The sequence below is a fragment of the Microcebus murinus genome, chromosome 5 (genome assembly GCF_040939455.1).
Source record: "Microcebus murinus isolate Inina chromosome 5, M.murinus_Inina_mat1.0, whole genome shotgun sequence".
NCBI classification, from domain to species: domain Eukaryota; kingdom Metazoa; phylum Chordata; class Mammalia; order Primates; family Cheirogaleidae; genus Microcebus; species Microcebus murinus.
In genome coordinates, this window is record NC_134108.1 from 71,504,596 (window position 1) to 71,522,248 (window position 17,653).

Here is a 17,653-nt window from a genome sequence, read left to right on the forward strand (position 1 = left end):
TTATGAATACTTATTTGACTTATACATTTATTATTAATGAATGATAATAATATTGAACTAGACTCAGCTGCTTCATTTGGCAATATAATACTAATAACCCCTATGTTCAGATAAATAGGAAAAAAAGCAATAAAAATAATTTGCCAAAGGGGCAATTTCCCACTTGATGTGTCAGCTTTCTTAATTTGTTTTCTGTGCCTTTACTCGTTTTCTCATTCATTGCAACAGTTTCTGGTTTGGGAAGTAAACAAAGTGACATACAAAATTGTAATTAAATTTTTCCTTAAGTTCAATCACCAAAGAGTTGAACTTAGAGGCAAAGCAAATGTTTAATGGTATAACAAGTGGGCATCTTCTTAATATATTCAGAAAAATACAATAAACCTGACCTGGAAAATCTGAAATGAGAGAAGGATTTGTAGCCTTGCTAAAGCTTGTCTCACAAGTGAGTGCATATGATAGAAGGTATATTTTCTTTTTAGTAGTAGTGTCTAAGGTAATGTTTTTGAGATATTTATTCTGTTCTGGTTTTTTTCTCCTTTTGTTCAATTTTTAGAAGATATCCAAGCCTTCATACTCTCTTGCCTCTGGGAAAGATTGTGTCACAAGGTGGAAGGAGAAATTGTTTATAGACTACAAAGCCTGACTTGGAGATAGAAAAACCACATGGAGCTTGGACAGTGGGAATCTCAGTAATAACAAAAGTGGCTATGAGTCCAGAGGGGTCTTCCCAGTGCTTTTGTTCTTGATAAGAACCTAAGGACCTTTGCAGGATACCGGGCAGGGGAATCCTCAAAATACCTGAGATTAAATTGCCCATAGGCTGGGCAGGGATGGCACTTGCAAATGAAATTAACTTTTTTAACTTATTTATTATTATTGCTGCTGTTGTTATTTTTGACCTTAGGGTACTAAATAGGACTAATCATAATCTTTGGTTCATGACATATTGCCATTGTTGCTCATTTATGGCCTTCATTTATTTATTTAATTTTATGTATTTATTTGCAATATGATGAAATTACATGGATCTGCTTGAATCAGGAACTGCAAACTTGCTAATAACTAATATGCATGTATGTGTTTCTCTCTATTCCATGTTTTTTGCCTGCTCTTAGAGTAGCCATTATTTTGAATGTTGTTTTTATTCTTACTCTGCCTTAAAGAAAAATTATTACATATATGTCCTAAAAATATTTTGTTTAGTTTTGCCTATTTTTGAATTTTATAAAAGAAGGGTATCACAATGTATGATCTTCTTGGACTTGCTTCTTGCCCTCATCTTTATCGTAATAAGATTCAGTCATGTGCTACATGTTGCTTGGTTCATTAATTTTCATTGATATTTAATATTTCTGTGATTACACTACAGTTTATTCAGACTCTTGTTAATGGGCATTTGGATTGCTTCCAAATTTGTGTTATAATGAACCGTGCTGCTTAAGTGTTTTCTGGTACACATTTGCTAAACTTCTCTCGGGTAAACACCCAGAAGTGGAATTGCTGGTTCATTGGGTGTGCAAATATTCAAATTTATAAGATTAATGCCAAATTGTTTTCCAAAGTGATTATTCCAATTTGTATCCCATCAGCAATGTGTGAGAGTCTGTTGATCTGTATAGTCTCTGTAATACTTGGTATTGTCGGTTTTTCAGTTTTTGCCTATTGAGTAAATGTAGAATAACATTTCCTGCTCTTGTTTCACATTTCCCTGAGTACTAGTTGGACTGAACAACACTTTATATGCTTTTTAGTAATATGTTTTCTGTGAAATACCTATTCAGGTTTATTGCTCAGGTTTCATTTATTATTTACTTGTAGTGTGTCTTTACATATAAATATATGATGGTACAATTTTAATGCTTTCTATTTTTTTGGTAGTAGTTTAAGAAATCATTTTTTACAAGTTTAGAAACATCTATATTTTTATCTTATAATTTTAAACTTTTTATTTCAATAGCACATCACCACTTCCACTCAACATTGTTTAGGAGTTACTAACCAGTTCCATAAACAAAGGAATGAATTAAGTTATAAGAGTTAGAGTTATAAAAGAGCTATAAAAGTTATAAGAGTAAGAAAGGAGAAAAAAATGTCACTTTCAGATGATATAATTGTCTGCTTAAAATCCCCCCAAACTGAGTAAAAAATAGGGATAATAGGGGAGTTGAGCAAAGTGGCTGAACGTAAGATCCATATAGAAAAGTTGATTATACATTTATAAACAGTAAAAAATTAGAATAATAGCAATGAAGATACCATTTACAATGAAAAATATAAAGTACAATATTTAGGAATAAATCTAATAAAAGATGTACAAACCTGTATGTAGAAGGCTATAAAACATTTCTGAAGGATATTTAAAAAAACTAATAAATGGAGGATTATCCCTTGGTCATCAATGGGAAGATGTCATAAAGACCTTAATCCTTCCTATATAGATCTATAGATTTAATGTGACTCTAGCCAAAATCCCAAAAGGATTCTATGTGTAGCTCAAAAAAGGTTCAAAATATTTTTGTAAAAAATGAAAACATGTAAAAGAAGTTGCTCTTATACATAAAAAGACATATAGAGCTATATTAACTAGCATGTGTTATTCACACAGAAGAGAGAAACACATATATGAAATTGGATATAGAGCTCAACAAAAGACCCATGCATATATAGAACTTTGATATTTAATAGAGGTGGTATGTAAGATCACTTGGGAAAGGAGTTATTTTTCAATAGCTACTGCTGAAAAAATTGGTTGTCTACAAGGAAAAAGCATGAAAATTGATATCTACCTCATACCGTACACAAAAAAACTTTCCATGGATTAGCAATTTAAGTAGAAAGGCGAAAATTATAAGCTTTCAGTAGAGTTAATTTGTTTTAGAGAAAGTAAAATAACGTGACATTTGTGCACATCCAAATTTGCATTAACATATTCATATCTGGTTTAATTTTAATGTTTAACTCATATTTACTACTGGACACAGATTATAAAGAATTGCTTGAATAAAAAATGATTAAGTTTTTGTTTCCTTTTATAAAATGATACCCACATTTTGTCCACTGCTCTCCATTTTCCAATGCTTCTGAATACTGGGGAACAAAATCTTAAATTAGATATTCATGTCTTTATCTTTGCAATTTTTTTTTTAAATGAAGGGTTTATCCAGGGGAGAGAGAAGGGTATTGGAATAGGACTGAGAAAAGCAAGAAGCAGCAAATATGAAAAACTGAATTCTGAGTATGTATTAACAGTTCTTATGTTGAGATACTGTTCTTATGTCAGATACTGTTGGTTGACTCCCTCAACACCCCTTGCAACTTCTTTTTGTCTTTCTCCGTTTTGGAAGCCACTTCCAAAAACTAAAAGTTCATCTTTTCAGACTCCTTTTTAACTAGAGGTGGCCATGTGACTCTTGGTTCTGACCAATAAGCATAAGCATCGAAAGATTTCACTGCTTTCAGTTGATGCCTGCCTCTCTTCTTCCTTTCTGCTGCCTGGAAAACACAAGTCATCCCAGAACTGTAGCAGCGGTTACTAAGGGTGACAGAGCAAAAGGGCAAGGGGCCTGCTTTCCAGAAGGCATCCTTGAGCCCCTATAACACGCCCTAGACTCACCTACCTACCTACAACCCTTTGTTACATAAGAGAAGTAAACCTATCTCTATTCAGTTACCATTCATTGGGCTTTCTCATTCATACTCACTACAGAGTACAGTCCTAATCAACACTCTCCATGTGATACTAATTTACATCTGTGTACCTGAATACAGTGGTTATCATTCGTTTGTATGAATGCCTGCAACTTCAGTATACCTCTCTCCGAATTTAACAATTCCTGTAGACAAAGATTAAATAGTAAAGACTAAGAGGAATTGAGTCATACAATTTAATTTGATTTAATAGGTATAAATAGGCCCTTCTATTTCTAAAAAAAAAGAATAATTTTTATACATTCTGGAAGTTTTGCAAAAACTGATCATGAATTGCAAAGTGCCTAATTTAAAAAAAAAAAAAACTGATCATGATTTTGACCACAAAAATGTTAAAATTTTTAATGGCACTGTCAGCTTTTCATGGGTCACATTTCTCTGGCAATAAACCTATATTTGAAAAAAATTGTATTAATAATAAACATAAGTTCTTACTACTTGGAAACATACTTCTAGAAATATTATGTTGGGTTAATGAGGAAATGAAAGTGAGAAGTTATCCAGGCAGCAGTGAAAATGAGAATACTTCATCCCCAAATCTATGAAATACAGCAGAAACATCCCAAAATTTGTGAAAACACATCTGAGAGAAAATCAATAGTTTTAAATTCCCTCAATGTTAACAAAAAATAGAAAATAAAGGAAGTAAGAATTCTTAATTAACAAGAATGCTGAAAGTAAAAAAGATTTAAAAGGTATAAACTGGATTTAATGAAATAAAAAATAAAACTCTGTAGTAAAAGAAAAAATCTAAAAGTTAAAAAAAAAAAAAGCCTGATTATAAAAAGAGAGATAACACAAACGTATACATAAGATTAGGAATGAGAAAGTAGACATAGTATGGATATGGAGAGATTGAAAAGAATTATAGAAGACCGCATATATTTTGAAAATGAAACTGGAGACCTAGAAGAGATAGATGATTTTCTAGCAAAAGATAAAATACCAGATTTGACCTAAGAAGATGTAGGATCCTTGAATAGACCAATTACCAAAGACAAGATTGAAAAGGTGAATAAAGATGTACCATTCAAATAGACACCACAGCCAGATGGGTTCTCAGCCAAGTTTTATATAACCTTTAAAGAACAGTTTATTCCAGGTTATTTAAACTATTTCAAGCCATAGAAGAAACTAGAAACTGTTCTCATTTTATAAATCTCACAAACTTAATGAAACTTTATCAAGTACCAGTATAGTGCCCAAACAAAACTCATTTATTAATATATGTAAAATTCTAAATAAAATATTGACAAATAGAATATATTAGGAGAATGATACATTATCATACCATGTAACTCAAAGGAATTCAAAGGCAATTCAGTATCAGTATAATCCATTATGACGCCAATAAATTTAGGAAGAAAAGACCATGATCAGATAAATAGTGCTGAAAAGGCATCTGATAAAACAGTTTTTCCTAGTATAAACTCAGTACATATAGTTTTTTCCCCTAATTTTACTAACATGTTTTACTATATGTCTACAACAAATACCATTCTAAACAGCAAAATACTTCTAAACCATAAAAACTTTTCAATTAAATCAAGAACCAAAAAATAATAAGTAGCACTTCTATAGTGCCTACTATGTGCCAGGATGGTTCTAGGTACTTCACATGTATTAATTTCCACAAAAATTATATGCAATAAATATTTTCATAATCCCCTTGTTGCAGATGGAAAAACTGAAGCAGAGAAGTTAAATAACTTGCCCAAGAGCATACAAACAGCAAGTGACGATTTTATGATTCAAAGTTATGCAGTTGTCACCTAGCATGGTGGTACCTGCCGATAGTCCCAGCTGAGGCAGGAGGATCACTTGAACCCAGGAGTTCGAGTCCAGCCTGGGCAACACAGGGAGGCTCTGTCTTGAAAAACAACAATAAAAACAAAGTTATGTGGTCGTGTGCCATAGTTCATGTTGTTAGCCACTCTGGTGTATAGTTTCTGCAACTAACCAGAGATTCCATCATCGTTACTATCTTTTTTGGAGGTACTCATAACTGTAATAAAACCAGAAAATGAAAGAAATGTTAATGTTGGAAAAGAAGGGATTAGTTAACATTTTACACCTTGTATTTCTTGAAAGAGCATCTAGTAAAATACCACTAAAATTAATACAGAATTTTGGTCAGTTAGCTGGACAAAAGGTAAACAAAATTGTTTTAGTCTAAGCTTGCATTAAGGCCTAGAAATGGAAATTAGGAGAAAATGTTCCTATCTCACAACAGTTACATGCACAAACACACATAAAATAATTTTTAGAACTGGCAAAAACTTGATAAGAAAAGCACAGGATTTATATAAAAATCTATAGTGTTATTGGAACATATACAAAGATTTAAATGGAAAAAACCTCAAATGGAAATACTAATTATTTAATGTCTCAATTATTCCAACTTAATATGTAATTTTTATAAAATTCCAGTAACGAGATTTTTTGGGGGCAGTGCATAAAATAATCTTAAATTACAGATAAAAGCTGTACTTTATCTCAAAATAGCCAGAAAATACCTCAAAAGAGCCAGAAAATGTGTGAAATGGATCAAGAGTGACGGGGACATTTCCATACCAGGTATTCAACATACCATAATCAATATGGGCATAGGGAGAAACAGTTTAAAACTCAAAAATAAATCTCAGGGCATATGAGAATTTTATGTTTTATAAGTGTGGGTTTAATGGGAAAAGGATGGATCATTTAATAAATGGTAATGACATAAATTCCTATCTAAATAGAATAAAAAATATAGGGTTGTCTTTAATTGGCCAGTGGCAGACCAAATAGCCAGGCCACTGGCAACAACCCAAGAGTTAGTAAAAACATAACAAATTCATCAGCAGTGATATTGGCTCAAGCTATGAGAATGGCCTGACTTCTGCATATGTGGTAGAACAGCCATGTCCACTTTTAGTTTTTTATAGCTGGTGTTAGAGTTGAAAAGCCATTGATCCAGTGGACAGCGTTAGGTTTCAGCTTAGCCAAACCAGTAGTGAACCAGGCCCAGGCACTGAGGTGAACCTCAGTGAATCGAGGGACCCATTGAGCCAGCAGTCTCCTTCAGGCAACAGATTGGGAGATGAAGTTTCCCCTAAAGATATAGTTGTCATTTTGTCACATAAAGTTGATGCCACTCAGGCCGTGCCAGTTGTGTTCTTCAATGTACCATTTATTTGCATGTGACAATCAAGGCTTGTTAGGCCCTTCCTGTCTTGTTGAATATAAATTGTTCCACCTCCAAATGGGAATATTAGGCCCTGAGCAGTCACAGGTCTCCATGGGTTAGGCATTTAGTTTCAACAGTCACTTAGTAGCAAGAGACATGAGAACCATGGTAGGGAGGCAACAAGTTTAAAACCTCAAGAGGCACCTTTGGATGTTACTGCCTGTCTTCGCCAGAGGCTTCAATTGGAAAAATCATCAGTCACATAGACTCGTAGCTCAAACGGGTTGTTATGGATATGGGGCCCCAAAGGTTGAGAGCCTGCTGCAGCTTGCTGGACCTGGACTCTTCCAATGCAACCTATTGGTTTGGGCCCCCACTCAAAAAGGATGAGAAACAAACATCCAAGTAGAATGCCCAAGTTAGGCACATACTGTCTCCAATACCAAAAAGCCCAATAAGGTGTTCTTTCTGGTGGCTGGAGGCCAGAGGGAGCAGTTTTTCCCCGAAGGTCAAAGGGATTGAACATTTTGAATCTGCCTATATAGTCCCAAGAAACTATTCAGCAGAACCCTGAATTTGGTCAAGGTTTATCAGCCACCCCTGCTGGCACAAGTGTGATAAAACTACAGATAGAATAGTTAAAACTGGGTCTTCTCACTTGTTAACCAAAGCACATTATCTACATAGTAAAAGCTTTGGATATCAGAGGGTAGACGCATTTGTGCTAATCCTGACTCACCCATTGGTGGCAAATGGTAGATGAATTTAGGTACCCCTGGGGGAATATCACAAATAGATGATGGAGTACCTGCTACATGAATGTGACTTGATTTTGGTCCTAGGATGCTAGTGGGATAGAAAAGCAGGTGCTGGCAATGTCTAAGACATCATGCCAGGTGCCATTAGCGTGTGCAGTGGACTCAGTTGCACTGTGCAGGCAGGGCTTTGGGAACAGCAGAATTCAGTAGGTCTCAAGCTTTCATCATGCTTTTTCATTGGCCCTGTAGGGCTATTATATTGAAATATCACATCTCTTACTACCCCTGCTGCCTATAAGTTAGGGCTGCAAGGTTGTGATTTTCCTTTTTCCTCTTGGGATACTGTGCTGTTTCTGTTGGCCCTGAGAGAGGACAGGGTGATGATTTGAGGAACAATTTACAGTTGCCTTTATCACTTCTCTACATGTGACTTTTCCCAATTGAGAGACTTCCTCCAGCATTTATGGGATAAGAAAGTACAAGCATATAACACCTCAACTCTTAATATGCATTCAGATGTAGAAGTGATAATACCAGTAAATTCAATTGGCCCAAAGTTCCCTAAGGTGCCACAACGTCTTTTCTTCCCCACTGTGAACCCAGCCCCAACCCCATTAACTGAATCTAAGTGCGTTTTCCTTCCCCACTTCCAAGTAAGATTGTGACTTGGTTACCTACAGCCAAGATAATCATACACGTTTGAATCCCTTCCACCCTGAAATTCCCCCAGGATACTCAAATGGCTGTATATGGCCTTTGATTTGTCTTTGAGCACAGGGAGATATTGGCTGCACCCCTAATCATCTTTCACCTTAAAACTGCTGGGGGGGGGGATCAGGGAGCACAGAGGGAGAGAGTAGCTGCATGACATTAAACAAGGTTTCACATTTACATTTGGTTTCAAACAGTGCAGCAGCTGCTAGCAGTCCAGCCAGACAAACTTCCAATGTTTTTGCTCCCACCTCACCTCAAGCCACATGTTGAGCGGTAAGGTTATTATTAGACACTGAGTATTTCTGCTTTGGAGACCCCTTGACTTGATAGCCATAGCCATATTGTTTTCTGAATGGGGCTGTCAGATTTACACTCTTTGTTGACCTGTGCTTGACTCACACACAATGGACTTTGTAAAAAGTCCACTTTAATCTGGGACAAATTGCTGCCCTGTTATTACGATAATATCGCCTAAGTTTTTGATCAGTTTTAACATAAGGGCTAGGAGAGTTTTCCAGAGCAATGGGGCTGACAATATGTCTAGAGTCCTTTGGGTTAGTTTCTCAGTCTCCATTGATTCATTAGCATTGTAACACCAATCTGGGGCAGGCAGAGGCTGAATGCTCATCAATGACTCACCTGTGGTTTCCCTTGGAGTTTGCCTCTTTCAGGGAAATCTCCCCAAGAGTGTCAAAGGTCTCTCATAGCAGCCAAGTGCCACTAACCAAACTCCGAGTCCCTTCTCTATCATGTTGAATGGATCTATGGTTGACTTGATGACCTGCAGGAGGGACTGAGCCATGAGATGTCCCAGCTATTGCCATTCTCTCTTAACATGCACCCCAGACCCTGGACTCTCAGATGATCCAGCTGACACACTGACAATTAGCTGTGTTTCTGTTATGGTGGTTGCAAATGTACCTCCTTTCACATTCCAGGTAGACACTCATTTCTAACTGTTGTCTGAAAGGGGCAGAATCTTCTTCACCTCTAGGGTGAATCTTAGGACTGACTGTCGCACTGGCACTGTGGAGGGCCAAAGGCTGACAGCTCGATTGGCGAGAGAAAGACTGCTCACAGGGAGAGTTAACAACCTACGTAGATTTGCGGCAGCTGTCTCAGAACCAATTTCCCAGTACTTGGGGTCTGCAACCACCTCCTTCATTCCTCCTCATTAACAGGCGATACGGTGCAGGACCCTTTATTGACCAAATATATTTGGTCAACATCTTCACTACCAATGTTATGGACCTACCTCAAATCCTATCAGTCCAAAAGCTGCCCCCCCCTTTCTCTTTCACAAAGTCACATCTCTATCGGCATGCCATCCTCATCACAAAAATTGGCAAGAACGGTGACCAATCTAACCTTTTACTTTATTTTCAAGCCAGTATGTTACCTGCCAGGGTTTGGTGGATGGTGGTAGAAGACATAAGACTCCTGGGTCAGACATGAAAGACAGTTCATTACTCAGAGCAAGAGTAATAGCCAGAGTACTGTATCAGTATTTTTTCCACTGATTCCCTGAACCCCCAATTCCTATAGGGGATGGGAAGAGCCCCAGGTGACACCTGCATACACAGTGATTTGTGTTACAGGAGAGAAATCTAGACCTTGGGAAACTTGAATCTATTATGCCTGAACTTTGCTGTAGAGGGAGACCCTATCTTTATCTTCCAAGACTATAAACCAATTTGCCTTGTGCTCTAGAAGGAGATGTTATCTCTATCTTTCAAGGCTGTTTTCTATACAAACATCCTTGGAAAGGTAATCTGAAACAAAGGACATTCAGTTGTTACTCTGAAGACAGGTAAGAATGTGAGAAACCCATGGAGAATTATCTCCCAACAATGAATTTATATTCTTTGCCAGAATGGAATAAAATGGAGGAGAACTAAAATTCTTAGCATCTAAATCAGGGGACACTTTAAAAAGAATAATAAATTTAGAGAACTTATTTGATGAAAACTCATAATTTACAGAGAAGAGTCTATTGAAAGTGTAAACAATTTCAAATATATAATCTATGAATAAATTTTGTGTATCTTGAAAAAGATTTCAGGCAATTTCATGAGAAGAAAATTGGCATTCATTTTTAGAAAAAATACTAGCAATCCATTATTTCAAATATACATGGCTCAGAAATTGATTACTCTTCTTATATTATTTTAAATATTCAGATAATATATAGAAGTTTTGAAATGCTTCAAATATATAGATATGTCATTTTTATTTTCATAAATTTTAATTTTGAAAATAGCTTTCAAATAGAACAATTGATAAATCTACCAGTAAAAATAATTTATAGTTCATAAAATGTTTTCTAAAATATATAATTTTAATTGTTTAAGAGCCCCTTTAAGTATCAAAAATGTCCTGGTTTGGATGAAAAAGTATGTGTTTATCTGAGTATGAATGAGAGTTGCCTAGTGAGAGGAAGGACTTGAGTACAGGACACCAATGGGAAGTGAAATTTTAAGGAGCTTCTGTGAGAAATGTGAAAATGATCTCAGATAGGGTATGCACAGATCAGTGATGTTCAACTCATTTATATTTTCACCACTCATCAGAGAATCATTGAACTTTTGAGTTAGAAGGAAACTTAGTGCAATGAACATTAAATTAGATGAATTCTATCTTTTAAAACACCCTTTACAGATTTAAATTTTATTTTAAGAACATTAACTATAATATATTTTAAAATAATTTCGGGAGCATGTGAATAAGTAATGTTGAATATATTAAATATAAAAGTATATTCTATTCATACTGCTTCTGTTGGCTTTGAAGAATCAGCTGTATTCTCTCCTAAGATTGACTTTCCTCCTTTCAGCTGAGTGTAGTTTTATTTGACTCTTTTAATTAAAAAGCTGCTTTAATTTGGGGCATTTTCTACACCTGCAATAATGTCAGCTGCTTGATGTCTTCTTCCTTTCCATAATTGCATTGGATTTTAACACCACTTTTGGTTGCTTAGTAATTTAGTCGTGAAGATTAGTATGATGAAAACATAGCAAAGTTATTAAAAATTGAGCCTCTGAGGTCAATTGAAACCAGGTTTAAGTTCAAGTTCTGCCTTTTGCAAACTGTGTGGCTTCAAGTTATTTATTTGATTTCTCTAATCCTCAACTACCTCACCAGTAAAATGGGAGTAATAGTGGCAATACTTTCCTCATTGAATTGTCGTGAGGATTGAATGAGGTCATGTATGTTAAGGGCTTAGCACAGTGGCTGACATAGTTAACACTGAATGAACATGATCAATGATGATGAGTATGATGATATCAACGTTAACACAAAACCAGAGGTATAAAAAACTGTAGTCTTAATTAAAAAATAGGCCATTAGTATCAGAATCTAACCCTATCTTTATTAATTTATATATTGCCTTTCATTTAGTGGAATTATTTCAGGAGGGATGCCTAATGACATCTACCACTAGGCCATTTTCTCATCTGAGAGAATCTGGCATGTGGGAAAAGGGGAGTGAAGAGATTGAGTGGGAAAGGATGGTTTGTGGATGGATGGACAGAAGGACATCCTTTGCCCAAGTGTGATTTTTGCAGTCTGATGATTTTTTGAAAGCAGTTTGCAAAGCTGGGATAACTAATCTGAACTATAGCCCTATTAGTAAAGTCAATATTTTTTATCCCTGTTTTACAGATAGAGGAACTGAGCCAAGACATGGTAAATGTCTTTGTCAAGGTTATGTAGAAAGTCAGGGCAGAACTACACAATTATTTTAGAGTATTGATTCCAAAGCCATAGGTTGTGCATTTCTGGCAATGTGCAAAATAACTAGAAACACACTATGTAGTGGGACGTCTTAAATTGAATAATGCAAATATTATTTTCAAAATCTCCAGTGTCACACCTGTGTAATCACTTATTTCTAACATTATGCTGGTGGTAGTTGAAGCACGAAAGAAAACGTATCTGCAAAAAGAAATGACAAATCGTATTGATAAAGCAGCTTTTGGAAAGAGACTGGAGCCCCAGAGGAAGAGGTAGGGAGGGATGGAAAAGGGAGTTAATACCTTTAACACATTTATACCTGATGAGGCATTTTAATATTGAACATGAAAAAAAAATATGGGCGGGGTTTCCCAGTGTCATAAATGGCAGTTCTGAATTTCCTCTCTTGTTTGCAGCTCTGGCTCGCCTGGGTCTCTATGGCTAAATGAAGGAGGGAGTCAGCCAGCCAGAGTGAATTCATCACAAAATATAGTAATTCCTGTCCAGCAGAAAAGAGCTATTTATTTCTTCTGTAAAGCAGGGTGTGGATAGACACTTTAATTAGAAGTACATCTAGATGCAGGGAATAACTATATTTCCTTTCTCTATTTTAGTGTTCAGTCTTTTGCTGGAATGTGTGATCAAGCAGCTCCTGGAAACCATTTTAAATTGGCATAGATGGATCTTCCTCAGCTAAATTTAGCAGGATAGTCAAAATTTTAGTAGTCTGTCTCACCCACTCTAAGTTAATTTCCCACTTAGCATTTATGCCTGCTAACTGGCTGTTGTTTGTGTGGAAATGTATAGTTTTGCTTTCCAAGAGAAAAGAGTTGGCAATGGGGCATAGTCAGCCCTGAAACAGTTCCTATTCCAGGATTAGACATTATTTTCATCTTCTAGGGGGAGATAAGCTAGGCATGTACAGACAAGTCCTGTACAAAAGCCCTCTCTAGAACATATCCACTTTCGGTATTGCTATTTCAAATCAGTTGCATCATCAAATACTTTATATAAAAATTTCCAGTTACTAAATTTGGTTGGAAAAAATAATATTCCATTTGGATGGTGGATGCAGGGATATCATTCTGGTGGCATCTGATACAATAAAAATAGCCTCACGTGGATAACTAATGTAAGAAAGAAAACCCTGTCATGTTTTGAGGCTAACTTCAAATAGTGCTGCTTTTGTGCTAAACAATGGCTCTATCAACAAGCCAGGTTCTGTCATGACCACAATAGGGATTTGAAATTTACGTGGCCAGTAATTCTATTATGCCTATTAGTTATCACACTGGAGTCCAAACAGTGTGCTGATTTTTCCCTGCATTAATTAGATGATTCAATGGAAAGGGAGCCACCCCCATCCCAGCTCCCTTGCAAATCACCTGCCCAGGCTGGTTCCCCCCTCCCTCTCAGGGCTCTCTCTCCCAAACTGTGTCTGCTGCCTTCGCTGCTGCAGCCACCAGCCAAAGCTTATTGGACTAGTCAATTCTACCTTTGCATGAACCTGGATGGGGACTTTTTCTCTTTTTCATGGGTTTGTGGGTTAAACCCTCATGGCCCCTATTTCCACCCTATTTCCCTTTGATTTATGTGTGATTATATCCTCTTTGCTAGGAGTATTAATTTCCTTCCTCTCTTCCCTCCTCCCAGACTAATCTCTTTAAAAGCAGAAAATGTTATTGTAGTGTATTATTGCCCTTAGGTGTCTCACAGTGACAAAGAGGAAACATGACAAATATTTGTTGAGTGAATGACTGAATAAATGAATGTTAGGAGAACTTCCTCCAAATCCAGTGTCAATAAAATATCTCCTAGTGGTCTCACTGAGATAATGGGAAACAGAAGAGGCTAAAACTTTGAAGACAAACTTCTCCAACCTCACAATTTTGCTGGAGGGCTCACTCTATTACTGAGTACCCAGGTGCCTTGGGACATGTTTACCTCATTAGTGTCAGATTTATATCGGTAATATATTGTGAAAACCCCGATCCATAAAAAAAACTTTTTCCACAGGAACTTCTCTGATAATGGAAGTGATTTTTCTCCAGCAGGGCTTGATAAACTTAACTACAGTCAGAGAACTGAAAGGATCCCCAAGAGAGAGGCAGAGCTGAATGGAAACGACTTCAGAGCAGCAGTGCATGTAAGATTTGTATTCCAGGCTCACAGCGCAGGAGTAGTCAGGATACCTGAGGTCATACACGGGTGTCCAGGTAGGTCCCCCAGTCCTTTACTCTGCTCCATCTGTGTAATGACTGAGGTTGGGACTAAGTGGACAACCTAAGTCCCAGACTTCTGGAAATCAAGGCAGCGGCATTGGTTGGGGTCACATGTAGAGGAGAGGTGAAGTATGCAGTAGGTGAAGTATGCAGAGATCTCACTGGCGAAACACACAGAGTTCTTTGGGTAGTTGCATTTTTCAAGACGTAAGCCTGGGAGTGCTGGCATCAGATTCACCTGATGCTTTTAGATAGGTTGGTGCCTGCCCAGCCCCAACTGAATCAGAATCTTGTGTTGGCTGGGAGCATGGGGGGTGAGCAGGAAATTGTATAGGTCTTCCAGGGCTGCCATAACCAAATACCATAGATTAGGTGGCTTAAACATCAGAAATTTATTGTCCCATAGTTCCAGGACCAAGATCAAGCTGTCGGCAGGTTGGGTTTCTCCTGAGACCTCTCTCCTTAGATCGCAGACGACAGCCTTTTTGCTGCCTATTCACGCGGTGCTCTATCTACATGTGCACCTCTGGTGTCTCCTTGTGTGTTCTAGCCCCCTCTTCTAATAGGCACACCAGTCAGATTGGAGTAGGACCCGCGCTAATGACCCCATTTTAACTTAACTCTTTAAAGGCCCTATCCTATCAGTCACATTCCGATGTACTGGGGTTAAAATTATGAGAATTTGGGGAGGACGCAATTCAGTCCTTAAGAGGAATGTTAATTTAAAAATACTTCAGATGATTATAAAAGCACGAATCTGAAAAAGCAGTGGTTGTTCTTCACCCCTTCCATGCGGAAAATTAGAGGGCTTTTAACCTCCTGGCTCTTGCTGCTCTAAACTCATTAGGCACATCTGTGAGTATCATAACCATCAAGCCAAGGAATGCCATGTACTTTTTAACGTAATGTGATGACTCTTTCCTTCTAAACTTAACTGTCTCATTAGGAACTCTCAGAACATTAACACAGCTTAACTCTGGGGCTAAGGAGTATTTACAAGCATACTTTTATTTTGCCAGGCTCAACAGGCATTGTTTTTTATGAATTAACAATTCCTCATAGAGACATCACTCTCCATCCATTCACTGACCAATGTCTGTCGAGCTTCCACGTACAAAGAACTGAAATACCCTGTGACCAGCACAGCCTTGCTACCAGTTTGCTGAGCAGCTTTGGCACAGGCTTCAGTGTGTGCCATAGAATGTGTCCCCCCAAGTCCACATGTTGATACTCAATTGCCACTGCAATAATATTAAGAGGTGGCACCTTTAGGAGGTGGTTAGGTGATGAGGGTTCCTCCCTTGTGAATAAGATTGATGTCATGAAGGGGATCCACATGGCATTTGTCCTTTTGGCCCTTCTGTCTTCTGCCAAGTGAGGACGCAGCAACGAGGTGCCACCTTGGAAGCAGAGAGTGAGCCTTCATCAGACACCAAATCTGTTGGCACCTTGATCTTAGACTTTCCACCCTCCAGAACTGTGAAAAATAAATTTATATTACTTATAAGTTACCCAGACTCTGGTATTTTGTCATAGCCACAGGAACAAACTAAGACTGTGTGCCAGGCAAATTTTGCAATCATTGGAAATTTGTGCTTGTGCGATGGCATCGATCACATTATATCATAGTTAATTGTTTACACATTTGTCTATTTTCCATCTGGTAAGTTTCTTGAGAGCAGGGGCAGGTGCTAGACCTTATTCAGTTTTGTTTCTCTAAAATATATGTTGGATGAATGAATGATGAATTTATCTGAGAAACATCTTTAGGTTTGAGATTTGTTTGAAGAGGTATTTCCTTACCCCTCATTTTTACTAACCTCATGAAATTACATTTGTTATTTTAAATCTCTGCCTATGGAGTAGAAGAAGAAAATCTCAGTTTGTCTCTGCACAATCTCAAGAACAAGTAAATGCAAACAAATTATATGGATAAAATTCAGATGTATTTCTTTCATAGAAAATATAGTGGTAAACCAGTAAGAGATGAATAAATGAATAATCTCATTGTGGAAAACATATTATGCCTGCATTAGCCATTTGCCTTGTTATTGTGAACAGAAATTCAGTGGCCCTGGAATGAAATGAATCTAGTCTTTGTGGGAAAGAGTACGGAACTCTCCCGTGCTCCCTCCGCAGCAGAATGACCTGTCCATAAAGAGAAGGCCACTTCTGGAAAAAGGCTCTCCTTTCTTTGAAGAAAGCATCTGAAACAAGTGTTACAGCTAAAACCTGATTACTGAGAACTCCTGGGGCTGGAGCATGTGTTTTCACTGTACTGCCACAAATAAGCAGGTCTTCATTTGGAACTAGGAATATTTATTTGTGAGAGTTCATTTTCTTCATTATAACATTGAGACTACATTTGGAACATTTTATTGACATGAAGTAGAATCTTTCAAGAGTTCTATTTTGAAAACCATTTCATATCCTCTTAATGCCTTTTGTTAAAATACTCCTAGTTTAATTCTCAAGTGTGAGACGTTTACTGGAGAAATGAAAATAGTACAGGGAGCAGGCAGACAAGGTGGTTGTTTTGCCTTTTAAGTGTTCCCAGAATGGATCCAGGAATAGCTTTCCATGGTTCGATGACAGCTGAGAGGGAGGGCAGAGGGCAGAGGGCAGAGGGGAAATAGACATTGGGTTGCTCTCCCTGGATAACTCTAAATGACCTGACTGGGACCCAAGGGAACAGTCCAAGGGATGTTATGACTATTCTTTGGATTCAGAATGTCTGGAATTGGCTGCTTGTGAAGTTGTATTTTTTCTGACCATGGACTTACTGGCATGCCCTTCTAGGTAAGTGGGTCCTCTTGGCAGCGTTTCGTTTACCTCATTATTAAAGGTGTCCTTCCCTGAATAATTCTCCTTAGCATTAGTAAACAGTAAACGTGTATTTCTTTAAACATATTTTAGAAATCACATGTTAATTACTTTTTACTGGCATTTCTTTCTGTTAGCCTTGCTCGTCTCTGGCCTCGTACTGCCCCAATGTTTCCAAATGGTCAGGTCCTTCCTTGACCTCTAAGGCCCCTCGTCTGCTTACCTGCTCTGGTGCTGCTGTTAGGTTGGGGCCAAGTTCATTCACAGTAGTGGGACCTTGTTTTACATTCTTCTTATAAACTCCAGAGGAGCAGAGTGTATAACAGGAGCATAAAAGTGCCCAAGATGTATTGCTTGTTTGGAATTTTAAAAATCTGACAGCATAAATCAGACAAGGTTCTTCTTGCCTTCAACTTGGTCTTTTCTCTGCTTTCCTTAAATCTCTTCTTGAAAGTTTTAAGAAAAGAATGTGAGCATTCAAGTCCCCCATTTCGTTAAAAAATAAATAGACCCTGTCTTTC